Raw genomic sequence first — 14,862 nt, forward strand, 5'->3', positions numbered from 1 at the left:
CAACACATAGCCATTTACTAAAATACGTGTTCACATCAGCGGGCCTCCAGCACAACCAATAGCAATATCTGTCAACAGCTCATCATGAGCTTAGCAGCATTAGCAAATAATGCTATCCTACAAGTTACAAAAAACACCTGTGTTGGCAAGAGGGGAACACATTTTCCATGTCTCTGTAAATTACAGTTATTTGCTAATGGCATCTCATACAAATCTTTCTCTAATTATTGTACAGTGGACAATCAAGATAGAGCATCACGTTTTCAATTTCATTATACACACAAGCACTATGTGAAATATGTACCAATAGATGAGGTGGAGGAATAAAAGCTAGCAAGGTCTAAAGCCCCATTCTTGGATAGGCTTCAAGATTAAAACCTGAAAAGGCAATGAGGCTCTTCACACTGCTCATGTGAAGGGGGTTTGCAGGGAGAGCTGATTTATTTATTTATTTATCTATTACATTTGTACACTGCCCCAAACTTTCGTCTACTTGCGCTCCAGTTGCCTACCTTACCGCTTCTGCCCCCATAGATCTTCCGTATATCAAGGGGCCAGTTTTGAAGCGGGTCAGAGGGGACACTTAGGAGCAATTGTGTCTACTGCCCTGGTGAGCATGTCGTTCCAGTTCTCCACCAGTGCATCAACAGGATCACTAGCAAAGCCAACACTAAATCCCTCCAAGGCTTTTTGGAATCCTATTGGGTCCAATAACCTCTTCAGGCGAACCATTCCAATAGGCTCCTCGCCCATGCGGAGGTAGAAAGTGGTTGTAAGCCTAACCTTAACCAGATAGTGGTCCGTCCATGACAATGGGGAAATCACAGGAGTCCCCACCCATGGAACACCACCCTGATCAGAGTAAAAGACCAAATAGAGCATGTGACCTGAAATGTGTGTCAGTCCAGAGACCACTTGGGATAGGCCCATAGTTGTCATGGCCGCTATGAACTCCTGAGCTGCCCCAGACACATTGGTCCCGAAATGAACATTGAAGTCCCCCAGCACCAAAAGTCTGGGGGACTCCAACGCGAGTTCTGCAACCAAGTCCATGAGCTCAGTAAGGGCCTCTGTGGGGAAGCGGGGCGATCAGTACACCAACAGAAGTCCCAATCTATCCCTGGTCCCCAAACTTAAGTACACACATTCAATATGGTCTGATACCCTAACAGGGACCCTGGTAAGGGAGATGTTATCCTTATAGACCACTGCCACTCCACCTCCCCGCCCACGTCCCCTCACCTGCTCCTCTACAGAATACCCTGGAAGAAGAAGCTTGGACAAGACTAGACCACTAGCCTCCCCCAACCAAGTCTCAGTGATGCACACCAGGTCAACCCCTTCATCCATAATCAAATCATGGATGAGTTCGGGTTTATTTTGGACCGACCTGGCATTGCAGAGGAGCAACGTAAGGCTATGTGGGTTGTTGGCAGTGCTCCTCGAGGTCACAGAGCTGGCAGGACAGCTGGAGGAGGAGACAGCTATTAGGGCTTCAGGCCTCGGCATAGCACAGAGACAGCACTGGTCGCTCTGGTAGATGACCTTCTTTGGGATCTTGACGAGGGTAGTGTCCCTCTCTTGGTCCTTTTAGATCTCTCAGCGGCTTTTGACACTATCGATCATACTATCCTTCTCGACCGCCTGCGTGGGCTGGGTATCAGGGGCACTGTCCTACAGTCAGGGTGGATTTGATTTAAATCAAACTGATTTAAATCACGATTTAAATCATGATTTAAATCACTAGCAGGGTGGATAAAAATAAAAAAAATCTGATTTAAATTTTAAAAAATCCGATTTAAATAAAAAAAATCGATTTTTTTGATTTAAATCGGATTTTTTTTATTTTTATCCACCCTGCTAGTGATTTAAATCGTGATTTAAATCGTGATTTAAATCAGTTTGATTTAAATCAAATCCACCCTGCCTACAGTGGTTCCGTTCTTACCTTAGCAGGCGTGTCCAGTCGATATGCATTGAGGACAGGTGCTCTGACCCATGGCCACTCCTTTATGGGGTTCCCCAGGGTTCAGTTCCTGCTCCTGTCCTTTTTAACATCTATATGAAGCCACTGGGTCAGGTCATATCCCAGTTTGGGGTGAGATTTCATCAATACACTGATGATACTCAGCTGTACATTGCCATCCCAGACCATTTTGGGGATGCTGTTTCTGTGCTTACTCGATGCCTGGAAGCTATTACGGTCTGGATGAATCAAAACAAGCTCAGACTGAATCCCACTAAGACTGAATTACTTTTATTCAGCCCTCGTAACGGCCAACAGCTGGATGTGAACCTTGTTTTAGATGGGGTGGCACTGCCCTCAAAAGAGCTTGTTTGTGATTTGGGGGTCCTTTTGGACTCACACCTCCTGCTTGAGCAGCAGGTGGAAGCTGCGGCCAGAAGTGCTTTTGCCCAGCTTCATCTGGTTCGCCAATTACGCCCTTACCTTCATTGGCAGGCATTAATGACAGTGACCCATGCCCTTGTTACCTCCCGATTAGATTATTGTAACGCTCTCTATCTAGGGTTACCTTTGAGGACGATTGGGAAGCTGCAGCGGGTCCAGAACGCAACAGCTCACCTACTCATGGGTGTCAGAAAATATGACAGGGTAACACCTCTCCTACAGTCATTGCACTGGTTGCCTATTCGCTTCCGAGCTCAATTTAAGGTCCTGGTTCTGACCTTCAAAGCCTTGCGGGGCCTGGCGCCTGTCTACCTACAGATCCGCCTCTCCCATGCAGTTACATCCCGTCTGGTTAGATCATCTCAGATGGCCCTTCTGTCGGTCCCTGATTTCCGAGATGTTCAGGGCTCTAGGACCCGGGAAAGGGCCTTTTCAATTGCTGCCCCACTCCTTTGGAACTCTCTCCCCCTACAGATCTGGCTAGCCCCTTCCTTACCAATCTTCAAATCGCTATTAAAGACTTTTCTTTTTCGCCAGGCTTTTGGCCTGTAGTTTAATTTTCTGTTCTTTGGTAGTTACTTTAGTTTTTAATTTAGAATGTAATTTTTAATGTTGCCTGTCTGTTTGTTATTGTGCACCGCTCAGAGTCTTCGGAGTGGGCGGTATATTAAATGTCTCAAATAAATAAATAAATAAATAAATTTCTGACTACCCTTCCCCTGGAAAGGCCTGCTGACCTGCCAATATTACTTCTTCTATTCCCCAGCACCACCGGAATAGCTGCCCCACATTCAACGAAGGCACTCCCTGTCTCCCGATCTCTAGACAAACCCGGACACATTACAACTACGTCAACCCAATCTCAATAACAAAACTGGCACACCTACTGCTACAACTCCTCAAACAGCCAAACTGAATATAGTGTACCCCGACCCTCAGTCCTACACCGAAGGCCGGCACCAAAGGTTTGGTGGCTGGCTTTGGCGGCTGCCTGCCGCAGCCCCCTTCCTTAAAAAGCCTCCAGAGTCCTTCCTCTCACAAAGGACTCTGGGCAGGGCTGATGTAATCAGTCAGCACCTGCAGGTGGTAAAGGCCAGGCACTTGGAGGAAGGGAGGTTCCCAGACAGGCAGCAGGACTGTGCTGGTCTGAGTTGTTCTGGCCAGCAAACCAAAGGTGGGGAGGAGGCAGCTATAAGACTCCCAGCCATAAGCAAAGGCAGCTTGATGGTAAAGAGTCAAAGCTCACCTCCTCCAATCTTCTTCTTCAATTTGGCCCGCTCTCTCCACGGACGATCGCTCAGTCATCCCTGGGTGGCTGGATCGGCCGCCCAGATGATTACCGGCTCCGTGAGCAGCGGTGTTTGGGGGCCTCCTGGCCCCTGGAAGTCCCTGAAAGCACTGTGCAAGTGCGTGGTGCCGTCTGAGGAGCCTCCTGATGCAGGGAGGCATGTTCTAGCAACCTGGCCGGTGGGGGAAAAGGGAAGACTACTCATGAGTTGGTGCGTTACGAAACTTTTAATCCGCTTTTCAGGCACCCGCACACCCCAAACCCAGGTTAACAGGTAGGCTACCCAGGAGGGTTTGCCGTGGGGAACAGCGTGGCTCCCGTTGGTTCTCATGCACAGCTAAAATCGGACTGGGCTTTCCTAGCCCGATTTTAGCCACGCATAAGAATGGCCTCAGTAAGTTTTAAGAACATCTGTTATTCTTTTCTATCTAGTTATAGCTAAAGAACAGCAGCAGTGTCATCAGCGTAGGTCAAATTTTTCTATACTAAAGTAATTTGAGACTTTGGCATGCTAACATAAGGTACATACCCAGTTAATTCATATCAGTAGCCACTCAGTGCATAAAACAAAGAGCTGGACAGAAGTATAGGTGCTCTTCCAGCACAGCACATATGGCTTAGAACACGGAGAGCAATTGCCCTACCACTGCCATCAAATTAATAAACAAATAAAATAAAAAATATAATAATAATTTGCAGCCTTGCTGTGGCCTAAATTTACCTCCACCACAGTGATCCACAGGTGGGGGTCATGGGGCACTGATGACTTATCTTCAAGCTGAACTAATCCTATCCATGTTTAACACCAACCCCAGCCACGGAGCCAGCCGAACGGCGGCCTGATCCGGCTCCGGTTGGCGGCCCTCTCCAGATACACCCATGCGTGTGATGTCACATGCATGGGGGCGTGGCTCGGGCTCCAGAGGAGCCCAGAGCAAACTCCCCCCTCCCGCCTGTTGGAAGTTAAGGACTTTGCGCTGTCTCATCTCAGACAGTGGAGGACAGACTAGTAAGTCAGAGGTCTAGAGGGTCAAGACATTGGTCATCCCTTCTCCACTGCTCTGATACTATCCCTTTGAAATGTAGATTGCTAATCTCAGGGACTAACTTCCTTCCTCTCTCTCTCTTCCCTACCTGTCCTTCTACCTTGCAACATGGCAAGCCTCTCTCCCTGCACCATATGTGCAGAGAAGATGCAGAATCCATCTGCATCCAGCTAGATAGATAGATTAGAGATCCTAATTCCTCACTTTCCTATCTAGAATGGAGTTCCTTAATAAATGCCTTATATATTGATTTGAAACTATGAATTGGCTCCAAGTTACTTTACTCTCAGCATACTCGCATGCCTAACTAAATCCGCTGTGTTGTGCCTCTGTGCACTCTGCTATAATGAGAAAGGAATTCTCTCACCACAGAGAATTTCCAACACCGCCCAGGCTACTGAGAGCCTGAGAAGACTCTCCACCTGTTATTTCAGGCAGTGCTGGCTGCCTGATGGGATGTTTTCCCCTTTCTCTCCCTCAGGGGGAGAGACGTCTCGAGCAAAGGAAGCATGGCCCGGGCTGCCGAGAGTCAGAGCGAGCTCTCAGCTCATCATTTCAGGCAGCACCAGCTGCCTAATAGGATGTTGTCCACTATCTCTCCCTCCAGAGAGGAAGAGAATGGGGAAAAATCTTATCGGGACACTGGCACTGCCTGAAAAAACCAACCGAGAGTTTGCCCGGGCTCTCAGCAGCCCGGGCGTGGGAGGGGGGAGTTTGCTCTGGGCTCCTCTGGAGCCCAAGTCATGGGGCTTCAGTAGCCCTTTTCATTTGGAGCCTGGGTTTTTTTGAACCTGTTGGCACAACGATGGCTACACCCCTGACCAACCCACAACTGTACTGAACAATGTGACTGTATCACAAAGCACTGCTGGCACAACAATGGATAGGACCACTACTGTGTTATATTTAGCAGAGGCCTTCACTCCCATATTTCCCAAGCTCATTTTCTAACACAGAAGGACAGACTTTCTTGACCCATCCTTGACCCTTACTCACTTGAACAATGGTAAATATCTGTGCTGGGTGCCTGCAACATCAGCATCATGTATCTGATTGGGGTATGCACAGAACCGGTTCCGGGTACATCCAGGAGGCTGTGGGGGGTGAATTTAAGGTGTGCGGATGGTGCTCTTACCTCCCCCGCTCCATTTCCCCCTCCAGCTCTGCTTTAAAAAATGCTGGCATGGAGCAGCTGTATACCCTCTTGCCATCCTGGTCAGCGTAAAACCGGGGCAGCAAGAGGGTATACAGCCATCCCATGCCAGCATTTTTTTTAAGCAGAGGCGGAGGAGAAAACATGGCAGGGGAGTTAAGAGCACCCTCTCCACACCTTGAAGTCACCTCTGCCCCCGCGTTTGAACCGGTTCGAACATGGGGATTCAGAACCTGTTCAGCATTCGTGGAACGCCAAACAGGTTCGTGCACATCCCTAAGTTTCTGCAACACAGGCCTTTTGTGACATCACACTGTAAACCCCCTCCTAATTTGCTTGCTATGGCAGCAAGTCCTAAGACTCAGTGGTAAGATTTGAAAGTATTTTCTCTTTTGCACAGAAGCACTGCACATGACTTAGAATATATATATATATATATATATATATATATATATATATATATATATATATATATATAAATAAAAACACATGGCACTTTTTGAGTAGTTAAAACAATTCTCTCACATACATTAGCTGAGTTATCTTCAGCCTTGTAAAACAGGGCAATCATAACAAGCTTTTCGTTAAGACATCATATTATAATGTATTTTGAATCTTTTCTCCCAAACCCTTACTAAAACAGATGCAGTCGTTGAGGTATGGAGATAAAAGGAAGAACTGAGAAAAGGATGAGAAAGTCATGCAGGAGGTATGAAAAGGAAAGGAAAAGTGGAAGAGAATATGGGCAGAGGAGACACACACAAGACCAGGAAGTGCAGAGAGAGGAAAGGTTCAACTTAATGTACCAACTTGAAATAACCAGCCACATTTTTGGCCACAAGCCTCCAGCTTAACCTATTTCATTTATCTGAGGTTAACAAAAGCATCAACTTTGTTATCATAACAGCGCAACAAACTGCATGGACTTTCAAACAACAACTAATATTCTCTTTTTCAGGATGGATCCATAGAAAATGTTCACTTTTCTTCAAGCCTATTCTTTTCAGATTCATTAGGCAAAAGAAAAAAAGATTTGCAGTACAAATGTCTGAGCAGATCTGACTCAATGCTTATTTTGCAGAGTTCTGTATGTTGCAAGACAACACAGCACATAGATGCCATCTAACAACACTGTTGCAAGACACAAAGTGAAGAGGAATAGCTTTCAGCCACTGAACATTATTGCACAATAAACACACACCCTGCTGTGCTTGCTGCAGCTATAACATGGGCTATTAAGCCAGGAACATAACATAGATTTTCAAAATAAATAATTGCATGGAGAAACACAGAAGTCATAATCTTTGTGTCACGTTGCCCAACAGCCTGCTGTTCAGACGCTTGGCAACATACCTGTAAATTACAACTTTTAACAATACCAGCACTTCCTTGCTGCCAGCCCCACAACACAAGTGTAATTTCTGTCAGCTCACTCCATGCCTTTAACCTTTGCAGAAAACTAATCAGAGTAATTAACACACTCCCAAGGTACACACTCTTAAAATGCAGTCCTCCTCCACCCCCAAAATGCATTTATATTATGAAATTTATGCTGCCTTTAAATATTTTTAAAATGACAAAAGCAACACAACATGTAAGCCTTGAAATTTTTTTTACAAAGAATTAAAATTACTCTTAAATTACAAAGGCAAGAATTATGTATGAGATTAGATGCATGCCCACAGGTCTGGGTTATCTCTGCCATGCTGTCAAATGTGTTATGAGTGCTTTTACATATATTTTCAACCAAATTGTTAGATTTCTCTTGTTATACAGAAAAAGGCACCAAGCCACTCACCTACAGTAAACATATAAGTTCTTGGACTTCTTTTTCTTACACTGAAATATTATGCATCAAGATTCTCATGCAGAACTGTAAGGACATTTGATAGGACCTCCACAATGAGGCTTGTAAACCACTACTTGTATGGTTGCCTGTAACAAGTAAGACTTTCATACAGTCACCGTTTTATAAAATTGGGCTTTTCTCTTCATTTTAGGCCACAAATTGCAAATACGACCACTAAAGGGTGATCCTGGCTCACAGGCATTTGAAATATTTTTCCAGCTCTGATCTAAAAGGCTGAATAAACTGGATATATGTTTAACCCCAATAAAAGATGGCTAATGGGAGAGGGAATAAAGCCCATTTTTCTATCATTACAATGATCTGAGAAAGAACAGGGAGAGCCCTCTCCACTAAGGATGGGAGGAAAAATACTCGGGGGCGAGGGGAGGTCAGAAGTTACAGGGGACCTCCAAGGAAAAGTTGCTTAAAGGAAGTTGTAGAATCCAGTGGGGAAGGGTTGCTTAAAAATATTTGGACAAACATGTGATTCATTTAGGTATAGGATTCCAGCCTCAGGAAAGGAGGTAATCAACCAGTTCTTGTCCAACTCTGTGTTCACTCCTGCATTTCTCAGTCCACTGGTGACTTGCAGCTGAGTGTATGAACATAAGAACAGCCCTGCTGAATCAGGCCCAAGGCCTATCTAGTCCAGCATCCTGTTTTACACAGTGGCACACCAAAGGCCTCTGAGAAGCCCACAGGCAAGAGGTGAGGGCCTGCAACTGGTATCTAGATGCATCGTATCTCTTAGGCTAGAGGTGGCCCATAGCCAGACTAGTAGCCATTGATAGACCTGTCCTCCATGATTTGGTCTAAGCCCCCTTTTAAGTCACCCAAGCTAATGGCCATCACCACAACCAGTGATAGAGAATTCCATAGATTAACAATGTGCTTTGTGAAAAATTACTTCCTTTTGTTGGTCCTAAGTTTCCTGGGATGACCCCTGATTCTTTTGTTGTAAGAGAGGGAGAAAATTTTCTCTGCTCACTCTCCCTACTCCAGGCACAATTTTATACACTTTTATCATATCTCTCCATAGTCTCGTCTTTTCCAAACTAAAAAGCCCCAGATGGTGTAGTCTTGCCACATAAAGAAGGTGCTCCAAGCCCCGATCATCTTGGTTGCCCTCTTCTGCACCTTTTCCAGTTCTACAATGTCCTCCTTCACACACAGTGACCAGAGCTGTATGCAGTACTCCAAATGTGGCTGCATGATGGATTTGTATAAGAGCATTATAATATGGAACTAGGATATAATCTATGGAACTGATTCCATAGAAAAGCATTGTGTGTGAGGTCGTGTCAGTGTCAGGTGATACAAACGTTCTGTCTACAATTCTGATCTATAATTATTCATTTACACATTCACGTCACTGAGTAATGCATATGCATGCGTGAAACAGCCTGGCAATTCTATAGTTTATTCTGGGTCAGTGTACAAAGTGATGTGTGGCAGCTTTCCAACCCCTGAGCAAAAAAAGCTCACAGCTACCTGAGCCTCTGAAGACGGCCCAGGGTTCATAGAGAGAAAGCCTCTGGTGTCACCAATCTTTAAAAAAACAAACCATTGAGATACACACACACACACACACACACACACACAAAAGTCAGCTCTTCCTTCAGTAACGCTGACAAAAGCGACAAAAATCCAGTCTACCCAGTTACAATGACCCACAAAGAACTGCTGAAGATTCTTCAATTAAGAGTCTGTTTATACCATGGATTTGAGGAAAAGGGAGAAGCCTGTCTTACTACTTCTGATGATGCTGAATGCATTCTGTAAACAAACAGGAAACCCTCCTCCAACCTCTTTGGGAGGGAGACTAAAAATTCAGCATTGCAATGTGTGTTATGCATTCAAGATTGCGTCAAGGCAAGCACAGTCTGACATCTACAGTTAAATCAGTGATGGTGTAAACGCTGGCTGTTTTACAGCCGCTGCATATTGAAATGCATTTTCAGTTAAAGGGGGGGGAGCACACAGGATTTCAAGATCACTATGGAAGTTCTGTCTCCAGTCAGTTATTCCCAATGGAAAGCCTCCAGACAATTATTGGTATTGTTTAACTTTCGTGAGCGTAACACATAGCCTGTTATTTTCTAACTCTACTTTTGGTTACCACCTTACACCACCATAACCGGAATATCACAATTAATTTATCAGATTATGCCACAGCAAAAAAGATTCCTGTGTGGAGTCATACACAGGGAACAAAGATTCACTGAAACCAAAAGCACGCACTCACACAAATCACCCCGCTATTTCTACTCCCTTCTGGAATGAACAGAAACACTTATTTCTCCCCCTCATGATCAGCCAGCCTGTGCTTGCCTACCAAGAGGCATTAATGATACGGGGGCGGAACAGCACCAAAATGCTAAATAAGAAGGTCAGCATTAAATGGGAGAAGGCGGGGGCAGAAGAAAGAGGGAGCCTGATCCCAGAGGCCCTGCTCACCTGCAAACACACACGTAAACAAACACACACCAAAAATGAGTAACGATAATCGCCTGCAAACTTGGCTGGGGGAAGCTTGGGTGGGTATGCACGGTCGGTTCCAAAGCTCCTCTCGCAGCCACTGCACACGACAAAGCTGCAAAACCAAAGCAAAGTCCAGGCCTCCTCGGGGCTGGAGGAGACAGAAGCAGCATCAAACTCCCCCCTCCCACACGCCCCGCGCCCCTCCATCCCCAGCATCAGCAGCTGCAGCAGAGCTCGAATCTTTTCCCCCCACCTCGGTCCAGGCAGCCAGCAGGCCTTCATTGCAAGGGGCGGGCGGGGAGCAGAACCGGAGGATTTCTGGACACTCACCTCGGAAGGCGCCGCCGCCGCCACCGCCGGCCGGCCTGCCTGCCCCCCTGTCTGGGTCTCTCTGTGTGCCTCCTCCGGGCTTGCAAAAAGCGCCCGCTGCGCTTCAGCTCCGGGCTGCTGGTAGACACGAGGTGACGCTTGTTTGCTTAGGGAAGCGGGCAACTCCAGCTCTGGGTGGGAGGTCGTATGGATATGCCTGGACGCGCGACTGAAGGGGAACCGCAGACGGAGCGTTGCCTGCTGCTGCTGGCAGGCAGGCGGCTACAGCCCAGGCAAGCAGGCGGGCGCCGGGCGGCCTCTCCGGGGAGTAAGAGGCGGGCCCGAAGCAAGCAAGGGGCGGGGCGCGCAACGGCTTGGACGAGCGAGTCGCCCCTGGAAAAGAGAAGAGAAGAAAGGAGAACTCGGCCGGGAGAAATGAATGGAAAAAGCACGCAAGCAGCAGTGGGAGACGACGCAGAGGCTGTTGCGGGCTGACTCTTCTCCTGATGTATAGTCCCCAGTAGAAGCCTTCCAGAGCAGAACGCCGCCGCCGCCGCCCTCGCGGAATAGGAGTGCCCGCCCTTCCTCGACACACAGCCCGGCCACGGCAGGGAGGAATTCACCGAAGAAGTAGCTTTCTCCTGCCTCGCTCCATGCACGAGCCCCAAGGAACAGACATTTGGGCAGCCTTCGTGCTGTCACGCTGGGTTTTCAGATGCTGCTCCAGAAGCAGGAGGAAGGGGTGCCCCACTGCCTGGACTGTGCTGCCACTTCTGACGGCAGCTGCGGGGGCGCGGGGTGTCCTGGCTGGAAAGGCTTCTCTATCATGTCCCAAAACCAAAAACAAACCAACTCCTCCCTGCATGTCGTAAAGGAGCACGGAGAAAAGCCTGTGCTCCATCTTGCTCCCGGATGGCTTTGGATACATAGGGCTGTCTGTCTGTCTCTGTGTAGGGGAGCCTTCAGAAATGCAGGGCCAGTCCAGAATTCGGCAGCCTCTGGGAAGAGGTGCACCTAGGTAAGTTGGGAGGCTGGAGCCTGGACCTAAAAGCCTCTGGAGCAGGGACCCCCCTCCCCTGCAAATTAAGCATCACCATCATGCTCTGCCAGATAAACACACCACCCGGGACAGACTAAAGAGGATTGGGGGCAGGGGCAGTGGAGGCATTACCCAAATGGCATAGGAGCCACTGCAGCATAACGCCTTTCTATGTTGTTGGTGTAACGAAACCCCAGTCCACATGAGCAGAGTCCATGACATGGGTCCTTCCTGCACTAGAGCTGCCACAGTTTTCAAGAGGCATAAGGCTGGCCTGGGATAGAGCCCTATTTTAGACTCCTTCCATATGGGCTGGTGCTTCTGAAGTAACCCCAGTAGAGTGGGGAGGAAGGAGCCACCACACTGCAGTGGTGGTCCCCACAGCAGTCAGGTCAGGTCAGAATAGGCCCTATATGTCATTCTGGCTTTACTTTTCCAAGTGTTTGGTTTCCTTTGTTGTAAGGATCAGAGCAAGTGCCGATAGATCTTTCTTGGAGTACAAATATTGGAGAGAAAAGTCAGTTTTGTGGACCAGGATTACAAGTCAATCAGCCATACCAGCAAGTTATACACAAATAGAAGTAATGCACATCTGTCTTCATAAATAAAAAAAATATTTTGCATTCACATTCTCAGCAGGGGAAGAGAGAACATGAGAAGTGGGATATATGATTAAAGCTGCTGTTCTGTGCCCATTCGCACGTCCTCATAGTGTACAATGTACACAAGTAAAAAGATCTGTACACAGTTACAGTCATTCACATGTTATGTTGAATGCAGGAACAAAAGTGCACTTCCTATCTGTACCATGTATTTGAAGGGTCAGGTTCACTTTTAAGATGAACACACGTACAGTCATTCACTCAAACAGAAGTACAAGTGTACAAATGTGAAAGTGTACAGACATCTGTACATTTGTACAGCATAATGTCTGAATCAGGCTATAAATTCTATACAAACGTGGGTACCACAAAAATGTCTACATAGGTAACCTAACTAGAGGCAAAGAAGCAGATATGTGGAAAATCTGCATTCTATTCAGATGTCACTTTATCTAGCTATGTCTCCCAATATCCCATTATGTGTGTATGGACACTTGGGCATGATGTAATGTTTTAATGGTTTTTATATTGTGAACCGCCCAGGGACTTTTTTGTATGGGGTGGTATACAAATGTACTAAATAAATAAATAATGCTAAGGCTCAAAACTGACCTGTCACAATCAAGTATGGATACATTCTGAGTTCTGCTTTCAGTGTGAGATTAAATTAATGCCTGTGCTGAATATGCTACAGAATAGGATGATAGATAGACAGACAGACAGACAGACAGATAGATAGATAGATAGATATACAGATGTAGATATAGAGTGAAGCTTAACAGGCCTTCTCTAAACTAATCAGTCTGGCAATCCTGAAAAGGAATAAGCTCAGGACTGAGTCACACATTTGCCTAACAACAATCCTCTTTGCATGGCAGAGGAATGAGCCCATTCATGTCTACTTAACATTGACCTATACATGTGGAGGCCTGTAGATATAAAGGAATATTTTCTTCAAGCCTTTACGTATCTTGACTTCAGTGGAAACTCACACCTCACATATTATGTGCATGGTACAGAGGTGAGTGCATGTGCCCATTCCTGCAACAGTGGAAAAGGCTCATCAGTTGGAGAAGCTCGTGAACCAACTTTCAGTGAGATGGAATACAAGCTGCTCCATAACCAACTACCAAACTACAGAGGTTTTAGCTGGATCCTTCCCTCCTTCTTAGAAAGCTTTACAAATAGGCTTTATATACAGTGCTATAGCTCCATCCCCTGATCCCTACCAACTCCAAGAGGTTAGGAAGCAGTTAAGCAAACCTGAATCCTATCCCTGTCTTCCCTCACACACACAAACACATACTTTGCCTGTTTATTGAGGCCAAATCTGGTCCATGGGACCAAGTAGCTATTTATTTATTTATTGTTAGATTTATATACCGCCTTTTATTAAAAACAATCACATGGCGGTTTACAAATGTTAAAACACATAATAAAAATGAATTAAAAGTATTTAGCTAAAAATATAAAAACAATCTGATATTAAAATATACAATATACAAAAACTATACATAGATAAAAACACGCAGAAGCAGCAATAAAACAATCATGTAAAGTCCTGGATAAAAAGCCAAGATTTAACCAGCTTCCTAAAAACTGTGATGGAGTCCGAGGAGCAAGTGGCCACTGGGAGAGCATTCCAAAGCCTGGGGGCAGCAACAGAGAAGGCCCTGTCCCGAGTGCACGACAACCTAGCCTTCCTTATTGTCGACACCCGGAGCAGAGCCCCCTCAGATGATCTTGTCAAGTGGGCAGAAACCCTTGGGAGCAGGCGGTCCCTCAGGTATCCCAAGCCCAAACCATTAAGGGCTATAAAGGTCAAAACCAGCACCTTGAATTGGACCTGGAAACACAATGGTAACCAGTGCAGCTCTTTCAAAACAGGTGTGATGTGATCACACTGGGCAGCTCCAGATAGAACCCTAACTGCCACATTTTGTACAAGCTGCAGTTTCCGGATATTCTTCAAGGGCAGCCCCACATAGAGCGCATTGCAGTAATCCAGCCGTGATGTGACTAAGGCATGGGTAACTGTGGCGAGATCTGCCTTCTTGAGAAAGGGACGCAGCTGGTGCACTAGCCGAAGCCGTGCAAAGGCTTATCAACAACAGGATGCAATCCCATGCACATTTACCTAGGAATGTACCTAGGAATAAGTCTCACTGAACCCAGTGGAACTTACATCTGAGTAAACATGCTTAGGAATTACCTATAACACAACTTTGTTGAGGAAATTTTGCAAGTAGATTGCCAAATTAACTTCCTACTGAGCTGAACAAGACAGTTCATATCTATCAGTTTTATTCAACAAATTTTTTGCCGACTGACTCCAGGGGTCAGAGTAATGCTGCACTACAGTGTAGTGCTGCTGCCCCAAAAGGGTCATGACATCTTAGGGAAGGCAACTCATTGGGATCTCCTCATGTGTACAAATAACAGGAGCTTTGGAGGTTTCAAAGCAATTATCAGTTTCACGACCTCCAGCTATGCAATTTGCTAGAAAGAATTCAGCTGCCACAGAGGGCTTTCCACCCACTCAGTGCCAGGAACGTGAACATTCCCTTCTGGAGCCCCAGTGAAACTAATCAGCTTGGAACATTGTGCTTCTGAATGCAGTAGAGCAATAATGGGGTTCTAGCCACTGCTGAACATGAAAATGCTAACATGGGCATTTCACACACT

At 46.2% G+C, this 14,862-nt stretch overlaps 1 protein-coding gene across 6 annotated transcripts in view; it reads right to left on the reverse strand.

Moving 5' to 3' along the window:
• C4H1orf21 (chromosome 4 C1orf21 homolog) overlaps nucleotides 1–11,582 on the reverse strand; it is a 207,135-nt gene extending 195,553 nt beyond the window's left edge. The window contains exon 1 of one of the 6 annotated variants that reach the window (XM_053246629.1): nucleotides 10,558–11,355. The gene's annotated coding sequence lies outside the window, so the exon portion shown is untranslated. Of the gene's footprint in view, nucleotides 1–9,991; nucleotides 10,058–10,203; nucleotides 10,311–10,557 lie in introns of those variants that run through there. The other 5 variants (XM_053246633.1, XM_053246634.1, XM_053246630.1 and 2 more) reach the window with 5 other exon arrangements.
• Nucleotides 11,583–14,862: the final 3,280 nt, after the last annotated feature.

This window comes from Hemicordylus capensis, chromosome 4 (assembly GCF_027244095.1).
Source record: "Hemicordylus capensis ecotype Gifberg chromosome 4, rHemCap1.1.pri, whole genome shotgun sequence".
Lineage (NCBI taxonomy): Eukaryota > Metazoa > Chordata > Lepidosauria > Squamata > Cordylidae > Hemicordylus > Hemicordylus capensis.